The sequence below is a fragment of the Vicugna pacos genome, chromosome X (assembly GCF_048564905.1).
Source record: "Vicugna pacos chromosome X, VicPac4, whole genome shotgun sequence".
Taxonomy (NCBI): domain Eukaryota; kingdom Metazoa; phylum Chordata; class Mammalia; order Artiodactyla; family Camelidae; genus Vicugna; species Vicugna pacos.
The window spans coordinates 109,564,419-109,586,470 of NC_133023.1; the positions used below are offsets into that span (position 1 = coordinate 109,564,419).

General features: G+C 34.9%; 1 pseudogene; it reads right to left on the reverse strand.

Moving 5' to 3' along the window:
* Positions 1 to 21,334: 21,334 nt before the first annotated feature.
* Positions 21,335 to 21,433, reverse strand: LOC116279264 (U6 spliceosomal RNA; annotated as a pseudogene).
* Positions 21,434 to 22,052: the final 619 nt, after the last annotated feature.

Here is a 22,052-nt window from a genome sequence, read left to right on the forward strand (position 1 = left end):
GATTATGGTCAGTAATATGGCATTAAAAACTTCAAAGTTGTTAACAGACTAGATCTTAAATGCTCTAACCACAAAATGAAATAATAATTATGTGACCAATGGAGGTATTGGCTAACACTAAGGTGGTAATCATATTGCAATATATAAATGTGTCAAATCAACACTTTGTACACCTCAAACTTACACAGTGTTATATGGCAATTGTATCTCAATTTAAAAAAAATACTTTATTGTTTCAAAGTACTTTTAGGTTCACAGCAAAACTGAGAGGAAGGCACACAAAAAAAGATTATCCTTGTACTCCCTGCCCCTTCACATGCATAGCATCCTGCAATAACATCACTCCCTCACCAGAGTGGTACATTTGTTACAACTGATGAACCTACACTGACACATCCTTATCACTCAAAGTCCATATACATTAGGGTTCACTCTTGGTGCTATATAATCTATGAGTTTGGACAAATGTATAATGACATCTTTCCGTCATTATGGTATCATACCTAGTATTTTCACTGCCCTAAATCACCTAAAAATCGCCTGTGCTCTAGCTATTCATCCCTCTTCCCCATCTCCCAACCTCTGGCAACTACTGATCTTTCAACTGTCTCTGTAGTTTTGCCTTTTCCAGAATGCCATATACTTGGAATCGTATAGAGTGTAACCTTTTCAGATTGGCTTCTTTCATTTAGTAATAATCCTTCATGTCTTTTCATGGCTTGAAAGCTCATTTCTTTGTAGCACTGAATAATATTGTCAGGGTCTGTATGTACCACAGCTTATTTATCCATTCACCTACTGAAGGTCATCTTGGTTGCTTTTAAGTTTTAGCAATTATGAATAAAGCTGATATAAACGTCCACGTGCATGTTTCTGTGTGGACATAAATTTACAGAACTTCCATATTTTAAAAATGGAAAATAGTTGAAAGACTGTATTATTTAACATACAAATATTTGGAATACATCAGCTGCATTGCTATTATATGCTTATTGCAACAGTTAAATTTTAAAGTGTCACAACTTAGACTTTTCCAAGTTAAATGCCTCAACTAAGCTTTCTATTCCAAAAATAAAAGAGTTGAGGTTTTATAGATTTAGATGTCTAGGAATCTCAGCTATTCAACGGAAATAAGAATCCCCAAATAAGAGAAATTATGAAAATAGCTAAGAAGTAAAAGTGCAGTTTATGGGTCATATTAATGCTTTCACTGGCCAGAGAAAAGGAGTAAAATTTTACACAACACACTCCCCACCTTGCCCAGGGAAAAGGGACAGGTGATGGATTAGCTTAGATAGCAAAATCCTGTCTCATTTCAGCAAAACAGAGAAGAATAGGAAAGGAGGAAAGAGATCAGTGAAAACCAATGGAAAGAGAGAAAAGCAGAAGGGAAAGATGATCCGTGTTATAAAAAACAAGAACAGTCAGCAGCAGACCTCTGACATCTGTGATCAGAGAGCAGATCATAAGGAATGGGACAAGAAGCACGTACTAGTGGTCCGGGGACTTACCGCCAAAGGGCAAGCTAAGCTCTCACTAACAATTGAGAGAATCACTGAGTTGGGACGGAAGGAAGAAAAGAAGGAAGGAAGGAAGGGAGGTAAATCACTATAGGTTTATACCATACTCTAAACCTTAATAGTTTCCATAGGTTTAGTTTCCAAAGTAAAAGAGTTGACATTTATAAAAACGTTGAACCATTCATATTCAAGGAAATTTTATAAAGGCAGAGAAGCTTACAATATATTTTACTAAGATTTCCACTATAAATGAATTTTTTTAAAAAAATGCTTGAGGGACAGCTCTTCAGTTCTCTGAAAAAAAAACACAAACTCAAGATACTTTTTTTTTTGAGTAAAGGTAGATTTATTTCGAGAGATACATACTGCATAGGGTATAAGGCAAGAGAAAGGCAAGGAAAGAGGTGTGGGGGTTGGGTGCTCAGGTTAAAGTAAAAGTAGGTACACACTCCATAGACAGAACGTGGGCCATCTCCAAAGAAGAGGGAGTGAAAAAGGGCCATAGACTCAAGACACTTAACACTCAGATCATGTAAGACAACTGAATAATTATTCTACATAGAAAATCCCCAAATTGTCGAATATTCTTTGAAGTAATGTTGATGGGTGAATATGGAAGGCACTTTGGGGAGTTATCGACTGACATATTAGAGACAGTACACCAAAGTGTTTAAGCATGAGAGTTCTGGAGCCAGACTGTCTGGGTCAGACTCTGGCTCTGCCACTCACTCAGCTCTTCTTTGGTGACTTCATATTAAGTAACAAGAAAAGTGTTTAAATTGCTCTGTGCCTCGGTTTCTTCACCTGTAAAATGCAGACAACAAATATTACCTACTTCATAGAGTGGCTGAAGGAATTAAATGAGATGAGACAGAAAAAGGATGAGCACAGTGCCCAGCACATAGTAAACACTCAATAAATGTTAGCAATTATTATCATAACATACATCATTTGGGCATATCAAATAATCTGCCCACCTTTAATTTCTCCTGATACCAATTCCTGCTACCTGCTACCATCATACCAATTACCTTAAAAACTAATCTGCTAAAAAAAAAGTTTGATGACTCTAGATATCTTCCCTGGGCAGGGAGAAGTCTCCTAGTGTCCTCTTTGGTTAAGACAGAAGACTCAAGAAAACGAGTGGGGCTGTCCTATCCTCTGCTCTGGAAGACACAGTCTTCCCCATGTCTCCTCAAGTTAAAAAAACTAAAGTTTGATGACTCCCTTTTGTGTAACAAATAGGTCTAAATTTCTTGTCTTGAAATTTAGGACAATTAATGTCTTCTTCCTATAAGTTGGTATCTTCCTCCAATAATTAATACTAATTATGTATTAGTATTATCATACCCACTTTATAGACTAGGAAGCTGAGACTTACTTAGTTAAGAAAAATATTGCCCTGTGAAAGTATTCCATCTTTATTTCTGGCTTAGCAACCTGTAATAAACCTCAAAGTTAAATGTAGCCAGTAACTCTGTTTTTGTCCGCAGATACTACTGCTTCTTCTCAGTCTACAGTAACTTCAAGCCATGGGGATGAACGTGGAAAAAAAAAAAGGCTACAGTAGAGACCCAAGTCTGTATTTTCCATTATCTCTATGTTCTTGGTGGGAAGGGGGAAAGACTTTTCAAATCCTTCATAACCAGCTTCATGCTTCTATAGATTTAATAAGATAAAGGAGGAGAACTATTTGAGATAAAGAGAGAGCACATGGAGAAGAAGTGGAAAGGGAGACAAAATAAAAACAAAAAGAAAAAGGAGGAAGGAGAAAGGGATGGGCCAAAGATACTACAATCCCTGTCTGATATACATTTTCTCTTGTTTTTCTGTGAAGAAATAGGCAAAATCGATACAAGTATGGACCCATAACATATCCTTCACAAGAGGGCACTGGTACACAGGATGACAGGATGCATATGAATGAATGTACCTCAGAGTAACAGAAAGAAGGTAATCCCTTCCCTGCTTGGTGCCTGCTATTGAGCAATTCTCTTCATGCTCCAGGGCACTTGGAGAGTAAAAAGCTTCATCTGTCACTATATCGAGATGAAGACCAGGCCTTTTTAGCCCCAAATAGAAAATAAAACAAAAAAAAAATCATAAATACTGCCTTGCCAAAGAAAACTGGCCACCATAAACTGTTATGTGAAATAGCTGATATTTTGGAACAATTTTACAAAACCCTTTCCTTTATCTCTATTTTTTTCTATTAGACAAAAGCTTCTCAGACACCTAACCAAACCCACAAAATCTGTACTCACTGCTAGACTTATTTGAGGCCCTTTCTGAGCATTTTAACATAAATCAATTCAATAGGCCTATAAAAGAAATAGGAGTGGTTGTTTTCTTAGCTCTGTTTCTTCCTCAGACTCGAAGGCCCCTGGAGAGGCCATCAATCAGGTTTGAGTGAGATACTAAACTGGAAATCAACTGGGATGAGAAACAAACACCACACCTAAATTGGGAAATTTTCAAAAACATAATTCTTCCCATGAAACTGCAAGTTATCCTAATAGAAAGGAGGGAAGTTTGTGGTGCCTAAGTGAACCAATACATCCCAAAAGTAGCTTTCTGATGAATTATTTTAGAAGGATATTTTTCAAATGGGGAGACGGGGAGGCCACTATAGAATACTTATATATTTGAAGCATAAACAGCATTCTATAAAGTGTAGTTTTCTCTCTTAAGTACCGTCTGGTTGCAGATTTCTAGTTAGTAATATGTATCCAGGAATTCACTAAGCAAAGAAAAGGGTAATGTTTGTCTCATCTAAACTAGAAATAATGAGGAACAATGTATATAGCATTTAACAATTTGCATAGTACTTTTATTTCCATTATTTAATTTTATCCACATGAGAAGCCTTAAGGAAGAAATTATTAATTTCTACATTTTATAGAAGAGAAAATGGAAGGTTAAAAAAAATGACCTGAGTCACAGTGCTAATAGGTGGTGGCCTAGGGACCAGAAGCCATGGCTTCTTACTCCAAAGCTCATGCTTCATACTCTTTATTGACTCTTTCTAGAATGAATGTATGGCCATGTAGTTGAGAAAAGAGAGCCAGATCTTATTGATGTATTTCACAAAAATTGACATATTTAAAATATGTAACTATTAAAACTCTGTTCATTCTAAGACATAAAAGGTTATAACTACCATTTTGTATCATTTCTACTTTAACAACAGTGGCAAGGAATTCTGCTTATTTTCCATTAGTATGAAAAGTATAATTTTCTAAATAATCAACTCATTGGAAGCTTTAATTATATAGAAGACTTCATCACTTTTAACCCAAGTTGAAAGAGCTCTTTTTAAGACAGGTTTTTTTTTAAATAGTTTTTTTTTCTATTCATAGAACTCATATATTATTACTGTATAAAATTGGAAAAGATAGAATTTTAGTGTTTTAAAAACATATTTTCAGTCATGCCTAAGTAATCATATTGACATTTTGGGTTTACAAAATTGTGACCATGTTTTATTATATAACATTGTAACAATTTTTGTTAATCATATATCACTATCATTACCCAGATTGTATAAAATATTATTTGAAAATATGTTTTTTTATGTTTGTAAATTATTCATCAAATAATGTATCTTAATTTATTTAACCAAATCCTCCTTTTTGGAGATGGATTTTTTTCAGGGTTTCATATTTTAAATTATGGTACTCTAAACATGCCTGTGTATAAATATTTATGTAGAAAGGGAACTTTATTTGGAGCCGTTGGAATTGCTGAATCCCCTCAAAGAAAGCAATGCCATTGCTCTTTTAAAGTTAAGTAAAGAAAAATGCATTATTTTAGATTGTCTACCTACTACTAACAGAATCTACTTTGGGGGGTGATTTTTTAAATTAGACTTTTTATTTTGAGATAATTATAGATTGCACATGTAGTTGCAAGAAATAGTACAGAAAGATCCTATGTATAACTTAACCAGTTTCTCCCAGTGGTAGCCCTCCCAAAGCAATAGCACAATATCACAACCAGGATGTTGTCGGTGATGCAGTCAAGATACAGAACAGTTTCGGGGGGTGGGAAGGGAAAGACTGGGATTTCAAAATGTAGAACAGATAAACAAGATTATACTGTATAGCACAGGGAAATATATACAAGATCTTGTGGTAGCTCACAGGAAAAAAAAAGTGACAATGAATACATATATGTTCATGTATCACTGAAAAATTGTGCTCTACACTGGAATTTGACACAACATTGTAAAACGACTAGAACTGAATAAAAAATGTTAAAAAATTTTTTTAAAAAGATACAGAACAGTTTCATCACCATGAGGATTCTCCATGTCACCATTTTATATAGCCAAACCAACTTCCCTTTCTTCCAATTCCCTTCTTAAATACTGGCAACCACTACTGTGTTTTCCATTTCCACAATTTTGCCATTTCCAAAATATATAAATGGAATCACATGTTTTATAAGGTTTTGGAATTGGTGTTTTTCATTCACCATAATCTTCTGGAGATTCATGCAGGTTGTTGTATGTATCAGTAGTTCATTCATTTTTCTTGCTGAGTAGTATTCCATGGTGTGGGTGTGGATGTACCACTGTTTGTTTAACTATTTGCTCATTAAGGGATAATTGTTTCCAGTTTTTGGCTCTTACACATTAACCTGCTGTAAGCATTCATGGACGTGTTTCTGAATGAAGCTAAGTTTTCATTTCCCTGGGATAAATGCCAGGAGTGCAACTGCTGGGTCATGTTGTGGTCACATATTTGGTTTTATAAGAAGCTGCTAAACTATTTTCTAGAGTAGCTGTACGATTTTACATTCCCATTAGCAATGCATGTGTGATCCAGTTTCTCTGTGTACTTACCAGCAGTTAGTGTTGCCACTTTTTCTTTTTAATATTCCGATATGTGTTTCATGATAGCTCATTATGTTTTCATTTGAATATCTTTAATGGGTAACGATGTTCAACATTCAACATTATACTGAGTTTTGAAGGTTCTTTATATATTGTAGATATAAGTCCTTTGCAAATATGTTATGTGTAAATATTTCTGTAGAGTCTATAAATTTCCTTTGCATACATTTATCAGGTTCTTCTGCAAAACAAAAGTTTTAAATTTTGATCAAGTCTAATTAACCAATACTTCTTTCTATGGACTGTGCTTTTGGTGTCAATTCTGTCTATCCCTAGATACAAAGAGTCTCCTTTATTTTTTTTTCTAAAAGTTTTAAAGTTTACATTTTATATTTAAGTCCATGACCCATTGACTTAATTTTTTAAAAAGGTGTTAGACTTAAGTTAAGGTTTCTTTTTTTGCCTATGAATGTCCAATTGCTCCAGCACCATTTGTTGAAAAGGCTACATTTTCTCCACTTAATTTTCTCTGCATCCTTGTCAAACGTCAGTTGGGCATATTTACGTGGGTCTATTTCTTGGTTCTCTACTCTGTTCCACTGATCTATGCATCTATCTCCTCACCAATACTACACAGTTTTATATGATAGCTATATAATGTCTTAAGATTGGGTAGATTTGATTTTTCTCACTTTATTTTCTTTTCATAATTGTTTTAGTTATTGTAGTTCCTTTCCTTTTCCATGTACACTTTTCTGTATCTGTGGAAAATCTTGCTGGAATTTTTGTTAGAATCGAGTTAAACCTGAATATTAATTTGGAAAGAATGGACATCTTTATACATTATGTTTCAATCCATGAAAAAGAAATGTTTCTCTATTTAGATCTTCTTTGATTTCTTTCATCATTGTTTTGTAGTTTTCAGCATATAAGTGCTATATATGTTTTGTTAGATTTCACTTAAGTATTTCATTTTCTGAGCAACTGTAAATGTTAGATTTTTAATTTGGTTTCCATGTGTTTGTTGCTAGTGTATAGAAATATAATTAACTTTTGTATAGTTATCTTGTATCCTGAGACTTTGCTGACCTCACTTATTAATTGTAGAAGTCCTTTTGTGGATTTCCTGAGGTTTCTAACATAGATAAACATGTTGTCTTCAACTAGGGAAAGTTTTATTTCTTCATTTCTGATCTGTATGACTTTCATTTCCTTGGCTTGACTTATTACTCTGGCTACAAATTCCAGAACAATGTTGAATAAGCATGGAGAGAGTGACCATCCTAGTTTTGTTTCTGATCTTAGAATACAAGCACTCATTCTTTCACCATTAAGTATAATGTTAGCTGTAGGATTTTTTTAGATGTTCTTCATAAAGTTGAGGAAGTGCCCCTCTGTTCCTATTTTTCTGAGAGTTTTTATCATGAATAGGTGTTGAATTTTATCAAACACTTTTTCTGTGTCTATTGAGAGGGTCATGCCATTTTTTTCCTTTATTCCATTAATATGGTTTATTATATTGATTACTTTTTGTATATTGAACACACTTCATTCCTGGAATGAAACCCATTTGATCATTGTGTATAGTCCTTTTTATATATTGATAGATTTGGTTTCTAGTATTTTCTTGAGGACTTTTGCATCTATATTCAAGGCGATATTGGTCTCTGGTTTCTTGTAATGTCTTGTTCAAGTTTGGTATCAGGGAAATACTAACTTCATCTCATGAATGGGGAAGTGTTCTGTCCTCTGTTTTCTATAAAAGATAGTATAGAATTGGTCTCAATCCTTTAAGTATTTAATAGAATTCTCCAGTGAAACCATCCAGAACTGGAGCTTTACTTTTGTAGAGGTTAATTTTTTTTTACCATGAATATACTATCTTTAAAGGTTGTAGCACATCTGTTTTATCTTGGTTGAGATTTTGTAGCTTGTGGTTTTCAAGGAATGGGTCTATTTTTTAACTTGTCAAATTTATGAGCACAAAGTTGTTCATAGAACTTCATTATTATCCTTTAAATAGGTGCAGAATCTTTAGTGATATCCCCAGTTCATTTCTGATATTGACGATTTATGTATTTTCTCTTTTTATTTTTGTCAGTCTTGCTAGATATATCAATTGTTTTGATTTTTTCAAAGAACAAGCTTTTCACTTTATTTTTATTTTCTATTTTCAATTTATTGATTTCTGCTTTTATCTTTACAATTTCTTCCCTATTCTTGTTTTAGGTTTATTTTGCTCTTCCACTTTCATGAGGTAGGAATCCAGATTATTAATTTGAAATCTTTCCTTTTTTCATTTAAGATTTCCTCTATGATCCATGACTTATTTATATTTGTGCTGCTTAATTTTCAAGTGTTTAATGATTTTCTTTGCCTTTCTGTTATTGATTTCTTGTTCAAGTTTCTTGTGACCAGAGAACATACTCTGTATAATTACAATTCTTTCATTTTTTGAGACTTGTTTTATGGCCCAGAACAAAGTGCATCTTGGCCAATGTTCCAAGGGTGCTTGAAAGGAATGTATATTCTGCTGTTTTGAGGTGGAATGTTCTATATATGTCAGTTAGATACTTTTGGTTGATTGTTTTGTTTAGAGCTTCTATATCCTTGCTGATTTTGTTTAGTATTTCTATTAGTTGCTGAGACTCAGGTTTTGAATATCCCCACTACAACTGTGGATCTGTCTGTGTCTCCTTCAAGCTCTATCAGCTATTATGTCATGTACTTTGAAGTTCTGTTGTTTGGTTCATACACATCTAGGATCATTATATCTTCCTGGCATAGTGATCTTCTTATTATGATGCAATGTCCTTTTTTCTTAATATATAATTTCCCAAGGTTTCAGCTGTTCTTAGCAAGAGGAATAGGGAAAAGTATGTTTATCCATTGTCCTTGAAACAGAAATCTCAGAACTCACTTTTAAACATGAATAGGTTGAATTAACTTAAATTATAGCTTATCTCAAAAAAACAGTAACTGTTTAATTTCCACTGGTTGTTTTCAAGAAATGTGTGAAAGAAATATACGACTACAAAAAGCAGTGCAACAACCTACACACAAAAGTAAACTGAAAATGGGTTAAAGGCCTAAATGTAAGACCAGATACTACAAAACCCCTAGAGGAAAACATAGGCAGAACATTCCTTGATATAAATTGCAGCAATATTTTTTTGGATCCATCTACTAGATTAATGGAAACAAAAGCAAAAATAAATAAATGGGACCCAATTAAACTTAAAAGATTTCACACAGCAAAGGAAATCATAAACAAAACAAAAAGACAATCTACAAAATGGGAGAAAATATTTGCAAATGATGCAACCAACCAGGGATTAATTTCCAAAATATACAAAGATCTCATAGAGCTCAGTATCAACAAAGCAAACAACACAATCAAAAAATGTGCAGAAGATCTAAATAGACACTTCTCCAAAGAAGACATATGGATGGCCAACAGGCACATGAAAAGATGCTCAATGTCGCTAATTATTAGAGAAATGCAAATCAAAACTACAACAAGGTATCACCTCATATGAATCAGAATGGCCATCATTAATATGTTTATAAGTAATAAATGCTGGAGAGGGCTTAGAGAAAAAAAGGATCCTCCTAACACTATTGGTGGGAATGTAAATTGGTGCAGTCACTATGGAGAACAGTATGGAGATTTCTCTAAAAACTTATCCTATTCCTGGGTATATATCTGGAAAAAAGAAAACTTTAATCCAAAATGATACATGCACCCCAATATTTACAGCAGTATTATTTACAACAGCTAAGACATGGAAACAACCCAAATGTCCATCAACAGATGACTAGATAAACAAGATGTGGCATATATATATAGTGGAATACTACTCAGCCATAAAAAGAATGAAATAATGCCATTTGAAGCAACATAGATGGACCTAGAGATTATCATATTGAGTGAAGTAAATCAGACAAAGACAAATATCATATGATATTACTTATATATGGAATCTAAAAAAAAAGATACAAATTCTATTTACAAAACAAAAACAGACTCATGGACATGGAAAAAAGAGCTATGGTTCACCAAAGGAGAAAGGCAAGGAGGGATAAATTAGAGGTTGAGGATTAACAGACACACATTACTATATATAAAATAGATAAACAACAAGGACCTACTGTATAACACAGGGAACTAGATTCAATTATTCAATTTCTTATAATAACATATAGTTGGAAAGAAATCTGAAAAGAAAAATATATATATATATATATGAATAAGTGAATCACTTTGCTGTACACCTGAAACTAGCATTGTAAATCAATTACACTTCAATAAAAATTTTTTTAAAAAGAGAAACTCAAAAAAAGAGCAAATAATCCAATCAAAAAGAGTGGAAGACCTAAATAGACATTTCTCTGGGCCAACAGGCACATGAAGAAATATTCAACATTATTAATTATTAGAGAAATGAAAATCAAAAGTATAATGAGGTAGCACCTCACATAGGTCAGAATGACCATCAGCTAATTATTCTAGAAATAATAAATGCTGGAAAGGGTGTGGAGAAAAAGGAACTCTCCTAACACAGTTGGTGGGGATGTAAATTGGTGCAGCTACTATGGAGAACAGTATGGAGGTTTCTTAAAACACTTATCCCATTCCTGGGCATGTATCTCGATAAGATGAAAACTCTAATCCAAAAAGATACATGCAACCCAATGTTCATAGCAGAACTATTTATAATAGTAAGACATGGAAGCAACCTAAATGTCCATTGATAGATAAAGAAGATGTGAAATATTACTCAGCCACAAAAAAGAATGAAATAATGCCATTTGCAGCAACACAGATAGACCTAGAGAGTATCATATTAAGTAAAGTAAGTCAGACAGAGAAAGATGAACATCCTATGATATCACTTATACATGGAATCTAAAAAATGATACAAATGAACTTATTTACAAAACAGAAATAGACTCACAGACATAGAACACAAACTTATGGTTACAAAAAGGGAAGAGGAAGAGCAATAAATTGGGAGTTTGTGATTAACAGATACACACTACCATATATAAAATAGACAAACAACAAGGACCCACTGTATAGCATAGGGAACTATACTCAATATCTTATAAAAACCTATAATGGAAAATAATCTAAAAAAGAACATACACACACACACACACATACACATATACACATACACACACACATATATGTATATCTCAATCACTTAGCTGTATACCTAAAACTAACACAACATTGTAAATCAATTGTACTTCAATATCAAAAACAAAAACAGTGCTACAAGAATGTTCCCTAAGTGCAGAAATAGGTATGTCCAAGGTTGTCATGCACACAGTGTTGTAAACTTCCACAAAATGGTAAATAATTTAAATGTCCATCAGTAAAGGATTGATTAAATAGTTTATGGCACATTCATGGTTGATATTTAGCCAGCATCCACAAATGCAGATAAAATCCTTGGTGAAATATTAAAATTATTCCATAACAGCTTGTTAATAGTGTTTACTTTGACTCCCATAGCAAGTACACTCTTCCAGCACTCTGGCCATCTTGGTCCTATCCCCCAGACAGCTTGAAGCTCCACACAATCTAACAGCTAAACGGTTAACACTTGCATAGCAGGGGGCTTCAGCGCCATGCTTTAACACTATGACTGGTGTCTAATCTGATTGTTTGGGTCCCATGTCCTACCAAATATTAAATATTTTGTTTATTACTCTCTGGCCCATACAGATCACAGAATACCATACAGCTATAAAAAATGAGTAAGGGGAGCTCCAGGTAAGCATGGCAGATTTAACAAATACGTTTATCTTCATTCACTTTTGAAACCTCACTAAAATGACAGCAAAGAATTTTAAAAGTCATAAAACCCAAAAGGACAAAGAGAACATGAGAAGAGATGACAGCAGAAGAGAAATGTCAACACAGGTTTTGTAAGCTGGAAAGCAGATGGACAGGTGGTAACTGACTTAGCAGAGTAGATAATACTGAAACCTAAGCCTGAAACTGGGGAGAAGCCAAAAAACAAAACAAAACAGGACAATCCATGCTCAGAAAGCCTTAGAATTTGGAGGCACCGAGGACCTCTAGAGGCAGGGGTGTGGGTAGGACTGAAAGCAGAAAGATAGTTTGGCAGTGGCATAAGGAGTATACAGTCCCTCCTCCTAAATTCACTCGTGCACTCTATTGAGTAATTTCCCTTTGACAACGCATGCAGAAGACTAGAGGCTTTCTTCTTTCTGGAAAAGAGTCTATAGCTAAAAACTAGAGTGAGCTGCCACACTGAAAGCAAGGAGGTAGAGTCTGCATGTTAAATAGTGCAACCTTCCATCTCCAGCCACTCCTTTCGTATATCCCAGAATATCAACAGCCAGGCTTATGTTATAACACTTTATAAAAAATCATAATATTCTTTTCTGTAGAAACTAAATTATCCAATACAAAACACCTAAAAATACTGAATTTTTGAAAACCCTAGTGAAAAGCTGAGTTGCAGCCTTCTCAACTTAAAGGGAAATGTACCACATAACAGTGCCCATTCATATACCAAGAACTTCTAATCAGCTTCTTAGTCTCTTGCTATTGTATATACATGAGCCATCAAGAACAAGACATCAAGGAAAGAGGGATAGAGAAAATAGAACCAAAAAAAAGTGAGCTTGTTGGAAATAGAGACAATGCAAGGAATAGAAGAAAACTTTAAAAATACTTATCTTTCAGAGATATGAGTATATACAGCATTCATTAACAATTGGCTATTTTAAAAAGAACATTCAGAGAACAAGAACAATGTTTTCGAAATGAAAAATAAAATAAAATATAGAAGTCCTGGAATATAAATTGGAGGAAATCTCCTAGAAACTAGGAAAAAAAATAGGGAGAGGAGATGATTTGGGGTTCAATCTAGGATGTCCAACATATGGATAATGATATTTAAAGAAAGAATAGAGAAATGGAGAAAAGGAAAGTATCCAAGATAAAGCAGTAAAGTTTCCTAAAACCGAAGGATATGGGTTTCCCAACTGAAGCAGCCCAACAAGTATCTAGTATAACGAATAAAAATAGATCACACAAAGGCTCATCATAGTGAAATTTCCAAGCACCATGGAATGAAAGTGGCATTGTTGACTCAACAGCAGCACTGGAATATGAAAAGCAGTAAAACAATGCTTCAAGAGTTTGAGGGAAAATTATTTGCAACCTAGAATTCTATACCCTGCCAAACTTAATGGTAGAATAACGGGATTTTCAGGCATGAAAGTTCTTAGTGAACATTTTCTTTCTCAAAGAGCCATGCACAGAAAGTTCTTGGAGTTGTGTCCAATCAAAATAAAGGAGTAAACCAAAAAAGAGGGAGAATGTGTGAAATACAGTATTTAGAAGGATTTTCAGGGCTTTCCCCAAGAAGCTTTAGAACCTGTACAAAGTTCCCTCCCACTGGTGGTTCAACCAGGTAAAAACTATTTTAAAGACATTTGGTGGGAAAGGTTGAATAGGGTTGCCTTGAGTAAAGGGTAAAGCACCAAGAATGTTAGGCAACCAGGAGTTTTCCAAGGAAAACTTTTCCAAAAATGGCAAGAAGACACCTAAGGAAATTGTAAAAGGAGGAAGGTGTTACAGAATTGTATTTTTGCCACCCCATAGAGAATATCCCATCCAGGGTAGTCTTGAAAGTTATGCTGGTGGATGGATAGCAGAGTGGCAACCAGGAAGTCTAACCTTATCTAGAAGTCACAGGTAAAGGCTGACTCTCAGGAAAATGGGGAATAGGTAAAGTTGGTGTAAGCAATCTGCTATTCTTTTTCACGCCCACACTCAGATGCCTTATGCCAGCATGCTTCCCTTGCCTAGTTAAATCTTATCATTACTTTAGGCAGACTTGTCCTGCACTTAGACCAATATTGAATCTTGCAGACCTAGCACTCATCTTTACCAGTATCAAATATTGGTCTTGCCAGTCCCTTAATTATCAAAGGTGTGCTAAATAAATCTGTGCTAAGTTATTAATAACAGATAATAGATTCATAGGCTACCCATCCAGAGGCATTTGTATTTCAATAGAATACTCAGAGTCCAAAGACCTTCTAATTTCAAATGACCTCATGAGGTGAATATTTTTTAAAGGTAGGAGTCCTCAAATCTCAGAACATACACAGCTACCTCATTCACCTATGGGCAAAACTAGCTGGAAATCTGATATATCAATGTATTTTCTGGGACCTAATTATTCACATAGTCATGGTGAGCCATAAATTGCCCCCTAAAATAATAAACAGATCAAAAAAGTAGAATCATTTTTCAGGTTATCACATGGTTGTTCTGGATTGGGGTGAGGGAAGCCTTGAAATAATTTTAAACATGATCCAAGAGATGTTAGAGGTTAATGAATTTGCCACTAAAGCATGCCCCAAATTTAAAATCCAATATGTTTAGGATTAAAGTACTGAGAGATGATCAAGTCCACTTAAAACTGCTTTATAATCAGGATGCTATATTGTATCTGAGACAATAAAATGTCTGAAAAGAAATATAATCTTATTACAACAGAAGCTACAAAGGAATTGTATGCAATCAACTCATTTATATTAGTAACCCAAATCACTTTAAAACATGTAGACCAAAGTAATTGGCAACAGAATCATGCCCAGAATAACACTTGAGTCATATCAGGTCATTCTGAGCAAACATACTGGACAATTCCATAACTTTGAAATCTAAGGAAAGTGATAGGGGACTGAGGGATTACAGTAAACGCAGCAAGTACATATCTCATGTTTGGAGCTATCAAATTCGCATTGTGAACTTTAGCACAAATCTCACTGCAACTCAGGGGGCATGTTCTAATTCTGGTAATAGCATTTACCGAGTGTTCTAAGGACTTCAGCTAAATCATACCAAAGTCAAAGTGTAAAACCTAAATTAGGTCATAAGGAAGAACACGGAAATAAATACATTTGGATATATAAGGTAGGGATATTATGTAAATATGCTGCAATGTATTATGAGGCCAGGAACTCACTTTGGTATGCTGGGCACAGTGGCAAGGGCCCAACAGTCAGTGCCACATTCTCTAAGGGGCAGGAGGCAACGATGCCATAACATTCCACAAATGTCCTTTCACACGGTAAAAATATTTCTGACAGTCACTCTGCCCAAACCTTCCTATTCATAACACTGTCAGCTGGCATGTCACTCAGAGTGACAGGAAAGGAGACAGGGAAAGATGATTGTGGTAAGAAGATGGTAGGAGTTAAATCACTACGTGATGAACAAGCAAGATGCACCTGAACTGCTTATTGTCATGTGGATGGCTGACATGCTCCTGACTCAAAGGCATAAGGGTGAAAATATTTCCCTTGCCTCCGGGAAATCAGTAGTCCCAATATTCAATGATTGTAACTAAAAAGAAAGGCATGAAATCCAATTGACTCTAATGTGTCAAAAAATGGTACATTCCTGAAGGGATCTTGGTGAAAGGGTACTTCAGTGATTTTTTTTTCTTGGCCATGGTAGCCCAGCTTCAAATTGAAACATACACAGAAGTTCAGTATGTTAAACAAGTCAAAAAGACCTATTTTGATTTGGGGGGGTAGTCTAGAACCCCCTTCCCATTCCCCATAACCATATCGTCATCTTTAAGACATCCCCAAGGAATTTCAGGACTCTTTCCCATACCCTTGCATAATGACACCTCCAAGTCCCCAGTTATTCTGCCCAGGGTTTCCTGTGGTGAGTTAGTGTCGAGCCAGACTTTTTGCCAAGTATCCTGACTCCAAAGCCTATGCAAAATTCCCAGCAATACATCACCTGCCTCATGTCATGTGACCCTCCTTAGTTTCCTCAAAAGAGCACTTGGTGTTGCTATCTCTAATTCACTGAGCAGCTTTAGCAAATCAGCAAAGTTTTACTATAATAAAATATTTAGGAATATAGATTATGCACAAGTGCAAGTGATGTTTATTTCACAATGTTAGATACCAACTATAGTCAGTGTTGTATAAGACATTTGCTACAGTATTCATTTTTATATCTTGGCTAAATTGGTTACCTGACCCAATGCAAGCTCTCAAAAATCAAAATATTTTTGCTTTTTTTCTGATTAGCACATAAATTGACATTTTGTGGCATTTTCAGAAAGTATCCTTGCTGTGCAAACTGAAACACTGCCTTTTTTAGGTATGTATAAAATAGATGTTTTTTAGGAACTTAATTGTCTTTGTAGAAAAAATACTACCAAAATATTTGTTACATATTTGGTCATACTAAGCTCTGAATCGTGTAAAAGTGTAAGTGTGACTAGCTGTGAAGTTTATACACTTTATTTATAGCAAACCCCAGAGTCTTGCATTTAAGTACTTTTATTTCAAGAGGAAAAAAAATTGAATAGGTTTGCCTTAGGGCATCTTAATGACCAAAACAATCTCATTGTTTCATTTCAGACTCTGTTCATAAAAGAGAGAGATTTTTCTCCCCTTACCATGATCATGTAATAATGGTCTCTCAAGACACAGAATCAATTTGACTGATTTTTCCTTTGCCTCTACTCTCATGTGTTCTTTCCAAATGACCTTCGCTTAGCCTGTGATCTGGAGTTTCAAAGCTACAGGAATTACTTTTCTCTAGAAGCTGACTTTTCTTTGTTCGGGCTTTGTTTTCAGGCAGCCCGAGAGGAGTTTGTAGCCCCTCTGCTCTGGATTCTTTTCTTTCATTTTTCTGAAGCAGCCTTGATTTTCTGCTTTAGGTCTATTTGGTTTTGAATCAAGGTGACCAAATGACCCAGGAGGGTAGACACTCACATTCACAGTTGTCTGAGAATTTTTGCTACTTCTGTGACCTCCACCTGTCCCAGCTCCACTACATTCTCGATGGTTTCTGCCGCTTAGTTCTCTTCACATCTATCCTCCTGATATGTGGAAAGTCCTTTTAATTTTGACTCAGTCAAGATAAGGTTGACTCGTGGTAACCAGAGCCTTTACAAAGAAAACTAAAGGAAATAGAGCAAAATCAGAAACAGAGCAAGATATAATCCCCCAAGAGCAAACTTGTTATTCTAACTTAAAATCAACCTCAGCTTAGTCTGGCTAGTGTAATTTCAACAACAACAACAAAAATCTCACTTTCCTTCACCTCACTCTTTCTAGGGAAAGACGAGTGCGTTGGAATAACCTATTCAGACCTTTAATCTGGATTAGATTTGAGTTGACACCACTGTCAAACGAACAGGATCCTTGGTTTCTCTTAGAAATTATTTCCCACTCCCTTCTGGACAGTGGTCCTCTCATCCTCTCTGACCCTTGCTCATGCTAGAATTCCACTTGGCAGATGTCCTAACTCTCTTGACACCTGCTTCACTCAGGCCTCACTTAGTTCTTGGTGCTCTTCAAAGGAAGGCTGAATTCAAAAATTTCTTCTTCAGCTGAAGGTTGTCAATCATTGATCTTTCAGTTACCGCTTTCACAGAACTCCCTAGAGATTTGACTATAGTTTTCTGATTCATTTCTCTCATTGTTCACTTCATTTAAGACAGATTCATCCACTACACTTCTGCTCTTAATGTTCCAGTCATAGTAGCCTCCTTCAAATTATCAGAGACTATTTACCTTTTATTTTTTTGGATGGAGCTCTGTGCTCTTTTCAGGAATACCCAGAAAGTTCCATTTGTCCTCAACTCATTTGTGGAGGAGAGATCACTGGAATGTCCTGGGCCCAGTGGATAGTCAGGACATTCCAGGTTACCTGGTTTCTCCATGTCACCAGGGGGCAATCTTCCAGAAACTATGACCACAATTTTATGATGCCAAAAATTCTTTCCACACTCATTAAATAGAACAACTTCTAACAAAGCTAATATTTCTTCATGACTACCTTTTCCATTCTACTGAAATTATAAGAAGTCACCTAAGCATTTGTTCACTCAAATTGTTTTGTTAACACATAAATAGCTGGATTGCAAAAAGAAGCTGGTGGAGAAAATTCACCAAGAGAGAGTTGGCTGGTGCAGTTGGATCTCATAGAAATTCCTTCTCAATTCTTTGATCCCTCCTTTTCTTAAATAAGCTCTACAGAACTAAATCCACAGTGAATTGCTTTCTTAAAAATGTAATGATACCCCTCATTACTTATTTACAAATATGCATAACCAAAATACAATATACGAACTTAGTCTTCAAAATAAAAGCTAGATAAGAAATGCAACTTCTTTCAGTAGACTATTATGTTTAACATATTTCACAGGCAAAAATAAGAAGCATGTTGTCACAGTTCATTAGCTTGTGTATAACTATAAAAACATACACATAAATTCTTTAAAGGGAATGACTATGGGCATAGTGTAAGTATAACAAAACATGTAGTTTGACATCTTTTTTTTTTTGCCTTTCAAGGGTTAAATTGGTTATTTAGGCATACCTCTCACAAGCCAGAAATTATTAGCCAAGTTCTCCCAATATCCATTCTTTCCCAACTCCACCCATTGTTCACACTATAGTCAAAATGACCATTTAAAAATAGAAATCTTATCATATTACTCTGCTGATTAAGAACCTTTAATGGCTTTCCTTTGCATTTACAATAAAATGCAAATTCTTTAATACACAGTCTGGTTCCTGCTTACCATTCCCACCTGATCTGCTACTGTCCCGCTCTCTCTCCAAGCTTCAGTCACACTGACCGTTCAGTTACTTCAGCATGCTTTACACCTGCCTAGGGATGTTCTTTCCTCGTGGAACCCTCTTCCACCCACCTTCTCCATGTCTGGCTCCTTCTCATTCTCTCATTCTTCGATCTCAGCTTAAATATTGCCTCTTCAGAGAGAGCCTCCCTTATGCTCTCTGGAGCTAAACAACAAAATTTAAGTATGTAACTCTAACTATTTTCTCTCTTTGTGTACTGTGTTTCTGTCATAGAATTTATTAACATTTGTAAGTATGTATCTATTTAGACATTTAAATGTCTATAGTCTGTCTCCCCTAGACTGAAATCTTCATGAGGGCAGAGAATGTGTCTATTTTGTTGTAACAAACGTAATATCTTATATAAAACCTGACACATAGTAGGCAATCAATAAATATTTTTCCATTAAATAGATGATAAACAGATAATTTATTGCCAAATTTATAGTTTCCTTTATATAGAGAAAATCAGGCAAAACTATCCAGCATGAAGTAAGGAACTGATTCATCCACAGTTACAAACTTGAGTGCAACTATAGAATGTTTTTGAAAGGAACCAATATAATTTTAGGTAGCATCAACATCAAATATTTCTTGATATGTTTGATTTACAAAAAGAAATATAATGCAAGGTTTTAAAATGCTTTCTCTTAAATTGAGTGCTTGTTGGTTGAAAACAACTGCCTTTTCTATACAGACATAATTCCGTATGTTGTTAATGAATTATTTTTCAAAAGCACATATTTGGTTCTATACACATTATAGATTAAAGCAAAAGGATCTGAAATTTGGGTCCATTTGTCTCCTTTACTTTTAAAAGAAAGCCTGCCAAAAGGTGACTAAGATGCTACATTAACAGATGTGCTAATTGGGGTAACTACCTCCAAGGAAATAGAATCTTAAAATTACATTTTAAAAGATTATTTAGATCAAAGGGTAGTAATGTAAAATACTTCTATTTTAACCTGAAGCATACAAAAAAATCCAGAGGTAGTGCTAACTTTCTAAATATTTAAGGCTGTCTGCCAAAATAAGCAATTCAACCCTTGTTGCATATACATTCACTAAAGAAGGAGAAGGAAGCATTAGAAGAAATCCTTGACCATGAAAACTATGCTCGCTAACTTTCCCTAGGAGCTTACAGACTGTCAAGGACTCTGACTTTCTGGCAGTGTTCCTTTCAAAATAATCCAGGAGCCCAGCATGAAAGCAACAGCTGCCATGACACAAATCCTTTTATCACTGTGCTAACACAGGTCCAAAATTGTACATACCTGAACTTGTGATGAAATATAGTAAGCTTTATTTCACTATTTAGGGGCTCTATAGTCTGCTACATTTATGTGTTGTTTTAAAAAAAAATCCATGTATCAGTACCATACTGTTTTAGCTACTATAGTTTTTGAACCAGTTTCTATTACTTATTAGAACAAGTCCCCCTCATTAGTCTTCTTTTTCAAAATATACAGTTGAACCTTGAACAGAAGGCATTAAGGACATCCACCTTCCTCACAGTTAAAAATTTGTGTATAATTTATAGTTGGCTCTCTGTATCTGGGGTTCCTCTGTATCCACTGTTCTGCCTCCTCACATTCAACCAACTGTGGATCATGTAGTACAGTAGTATTTACCATTGAAAAAAATCTGCTTATAAGTGGATGCATGCAGTTCAAACCAGTATCATTCAAGGCTCACCTGTACTTGTTATTCTTGATAATATATTCTTCAGAATGGAGTTTAGAGTCACTTCATCAAGGCATGAAAACAATCTCTGGGATTTTTATTGTAAATTTTATTAAATCCATGCACTCATTAGAGAGGATTTAACAACCTGAAATTTTCTGTATTCTCATCCATTTTCAAGCATTTTTTTTTGGTAATCTTTTGTAGTTTTCCCCACATACAACCTATAAATTTATTGTTGAGATTATACCTAGATATTTTCTAATTCTGGTGTTATAGCAAACCGACTCTCTACTGTGTTTTATAACTGGTTACTGAAATGTTTAGGAAAACTGGTAAACTCTCATTCTAAATATATTTCAGTTAGATTCTCTGTGGGTAGGGTCTCATCTCATTTGCAAATATTAATCGTGTTCCTTGATTTCCAGTAGTGACATCTCTTATTTCTGTTTCCTGCTTTATTGCATTGGCTAGGAAATTAAAAATTTCAATCATAATGGTGATAGCAGTTCTTTTTATCTTGTTTCTGATTGTAATAGGAATATATTTAGTGTTTTACCATTGCATATGATATTAGCTGTCAATTTAGGATAGATATTTACTATCCCAGTAAGGAAAATACATGATATTCTTTGTGAATTGACATGTCATCCTTCCTCTTCTAATCTTCTTCATATTGTTCCAAATTTAGCACATGTGCTGCAGAAGAGAGAACTGCATTATTCTTTAAATAAAACTGGCCTGTCATATTTAAATGTCTTTTAAAACATTTTGAGGTGCAAAGCATGGTTTAAAAAGTCTGCATTAAATGTGGGACTAGTGAAGTTCTATAGCAGATTGTGAAATATTAAACCTGAGGCATTATGATAATGAACCCTCTTATTATGGATATAAGCCATTCATCTAGAAGAAAGGGAAGTCAATTGAATGAGTTGGTAACTTGGTTTCCACAAGGAGCTTTTCGCTGATTAGAGGCAAGGCATTTAAGAGGAAAATAAACACAAATGAGAGAGAACCAGAAAACCTTTTCTGCCATGAATATTAAAGAAAAGAAAGCAAAGAACTGCCATTGCCCTCCAAATCTAATTAGCAGCACTAAAAAAGTGAGTTGTTTCCAGAAAGGATAGAAAAGATAGTTGACAGCTTTTGACACCTGTAGGAGGGAGAGTGAGGCACAGCTTGGAGATATGACCATTGTTAGTTTGAAGATTGTTAGTTAGAGTAGTAGCTTAAGAAAACTGCCAGCCCTTGTCAGGATGCTGCAAAAATACACTGTCCGACCTTTTCAATGCCTGGAAGCACTGTAGCTGAGAATCATGAATGTTTCCTTGAAT